This window comes from Anneissia japonica, unplaced genomic scaffold, assembly GCF_011630105.1.
Source record: "Anneissia japonica isolate Jap-2015-1 unplaced genomic scaffold, ASM1163010v1 scaffold287869_len1821871_cov162, whole genome shotgun sequence".
In the NCBI taxonomy this organism is placed as follows: Eukaryota; Metazoa; Echinodermata; class Crinoidea; order Comatulida; family Comatulidae; genus Anneissia; species Anneissia japonica.
Window position 1 is genome coordinate 456,941 of NW_022741034.1, and position 3,447 is coordinate 460,387.

Here is a 3,447-nt window from a genome sequence, read left to right on the forward strand (position 1 = left end):
TAGTTATATATATGTATATATATAAATAATAATAATAATAATAATAATAATAATAATAATAAATAATAATAATGCTGTAAAGGCAAATATACAACATGGTATGCCCTAAATAACAATTAAAATGGTATCAGATGCCCGCAAGACGGAAACAAATTGGCCGTAGATCGGGAGTTCTAAATGTGGAATTGTGGATTTTCTCCCCAAGAGATGGGTGTTCTCCCTGTACCCTTCCACTGCACTGGCTCCACCCCTGCTTCAAGAATTGCCTTTTTCCAACTTGGGACCCCTGCAAATGTGTATCTTTGTTGTAATATAAATGCTAAGTTATTATTATTTATTTGAGGTATATTTATTAAAAATTCAACATCAAAAACATACATAGCAGCAACAAAGGCTGAATTGCGTATGTATTAAGAAGTAAGTATAAAATATATATTATATAATATTAAAAAGGTAGACAAAATAAAAAGACAACAAAATAAATACCAATATCAAAATACGAGATAACCACGGAAGGAGCATTTGTAAAACGACCGGACAGTAAAGGAAGGGGAAAATAAATCAATCAACTGGAGGGGGAAAATTTGGAGTTTAACTTTTATTTATTATGTAAGCCAAAAATGGGATCGGACTTGTTTGGAATCGTTCGGTTACCGGTAATTAATTAATTAATTAATTACGTTTCTTTTATTTAAAAAATCCTGCTTCTTCATATCCAGATTAAAGAAGAGTCCCCCCTATAGTTATTTTTGTTTTCAATACTAGGTCTATAGTGATAATCTTAAATTTCTATTTGCCCTAATATACCACCAAAATCATGTGGAAAAAACTTTCCCTTTCCCTTTCAAACTGAGGGACAAGAAAATGTAGATCCAGGTCTTCTAATACTGTTTTGATTGATCGAGACATTTTTGTTTTCGTTAGTTATTATTATTTTATCACTAAGATAATCACATGTCGAATATGCTTTGTTACGCGCGATTTTCCCCTAGGCTCATTCCCACAGCCGTTGATTTTTTCCCCTTGACCCGATGTCAAAGGTCATGAAAGCACCGAATGATAAAAGAACCGTACGTAATGGTGAAAGGGCCGAAAGGTAAAAGCACCAAATGATAAAAGAGCCGAAGTGCGGCAAAAGCACCGAACGTAATGTTAAAAGCACCGAACGTAATGTTAAAAGCACCGAACGTAATGTTCAAAGCACCGAACGTAATGTAAAAGCACCGAACGTAATGTTAAAAGCACCTAACGTAATGTAAAAAGCACCGAACGTAATGTAAAAAGCACCGAACGTAATGTAAAAGCACCGAACGTAATGTAAAAGCACCGAACGTAATGTTAAAAGGGCCGAATAGCAAATGCGCCGAACGGAAAAGAGCCACCAAAGGCAGTAACGGCGTTCCATAGCTGCCTACGTTAGGCACGATTTCCGCCTCATTTTTACAATGCGAGTGCTCTGTCTTGTATTTCTAGTATCTTTGAGTTGAGTAGTTAGTAACGAGAGGAACTACTGTCACCAGTGTGCGATATGCGAAGTACAAAAAACCCATAGAGATATAATAAGAATAATGTTTAATAGCTCTAAGACAAAGATATTATTAGATCTTTGCTCTATGACGAAAACAAAGATCTTATAAACACAAGATAGCGTTCTCCGCGATTTACGCGTAACAAATAGAAGCGTCGATTTGGCCGGCCCAGAAAAGTAATCAGTTTTGGGAGAGGGCGTCCTAGTCGTTGCCATGGATCTGATATAGGGTGTTCGCGTTACGCCAAAGTTCGTTACCCAGTACGTTAATTTGTTCCTTAAGTTCAAAGATCTTATAAACAAAAGATAGCGTTCTCCGCGATTTACGCGTAACAAATAAAGGCACAGAAAAGTAATCAGTTTTGGGAGAGGGCGTCCTAGTCGTTGCCATGGATCTGAGATAGGGTGTCGCGTTAGGCCATAAGTTCGTTACCAAGTACGTTCATTTGTTCTTTATGTTCTAAAGAGAGGGCACATTGTAAATCGGACGCTTCTAATTGTTACGCGTAAACGTAAAGTCGCACGGCGTACGCTATGGTCCGAGCGGTCAAGGTTCAAAAGTTTTCAATTTTGCAAGAGGGCGCTTTTCATGCATTATTACAGAATTTGCACGCGTAAATCGCGGAGAATTCTATATTGTGTTTATAAGATATTTGCTTATGTTATAATCTCATTAGAGAGGGCGTACTTTATTCACTCTCTAAAAGTATACACGCAAGAGAGATCATTCCAGCGAATGCGATCTACAACCTCTGAATTTGCCTAGTAACGAAAATTTGTCAAGAAATGGGAATTTCCTATGAGAAATAGTCTGTATTTCTCTTTTTTTTTTTTTATTCTTTTGCGTAAAACTAAAATTTGTACCAATATTTTTCCATGATTTATAATAATTAGAGTAATGCATATGCATTTTTTTCTATAAAAAAAAATCTGTTTTTTAGTGAAATTTTGCCGAGAATGATGGGGATTTACGGATATTGCCCTCTTATTTGTAATTCTGTATCGTTCGCAAGTCGGGTATGGAAATTAAATAGTGCACTTTATTGGAACATCTATACCAAAGTTCTGAGGTGGGGTTCGTCGGGTATGGAAATTAAGAGGTGCACTTTATTGGAACATCTATATCAAACTAATGAGGGCGGGGGCGGTTAGGGGGTTATTCATCCCCATTTCTCACACTTCAATTGCACTGTTCTTTTATTACTGTTGCAAGTCAGATGGACTGATTTTTTTTATGTATACATTTTGTATTAGGTCTGTGTGTATATATTTTAAGCACATAAATTTATAATATCTTTTCATCTGTTTACGTTTTTCACATTAAAAATGTTATTGTTTTAATTTGGATTTTAAAATGTAAGAGCTACCTTGTCTAAGGATGGTAGAAATTGGGATTGAGTTTTTATTTGGCATTGTGTTGGTTAAATGCTTTTTTTTTTCTTTTCTTGACCAAAGAGTCATTTATTCACCAATCAAATGTAAGTACAACTTATTTACATCATAAGCATATTAAAACCTTACTCAGTATATTTTCCTAAATCTTCCCTTTTTTTAATAATCGTTTCTAGCAATAATCTATTATTTTTCATAGTTAATTTTAAGTTTTTTTATTATAATTTTTTGTATGTTATTATATCAATGTTAATTAAAATGTGTCTTTAGACTAGAATATATTAGACAATAATAATTCTAATAACAATCTGTAGTTTAAATAAAACCATTACAATTTTTAAATTCGACGACTTGAATTTCTTAGATCTTTCAAAATTACACTTTCTTTGAAACTTTTTTCTATAATTTATTTCTGCAAGGAATATTGGCAGAATTGGTCTTTAAGTTGATTTTTTTTTCATTGTCTGTGCTAAATAATTATGTTATATGCATAACAAAAATTGCCTGTCTCTTTTTATGTTGTATCC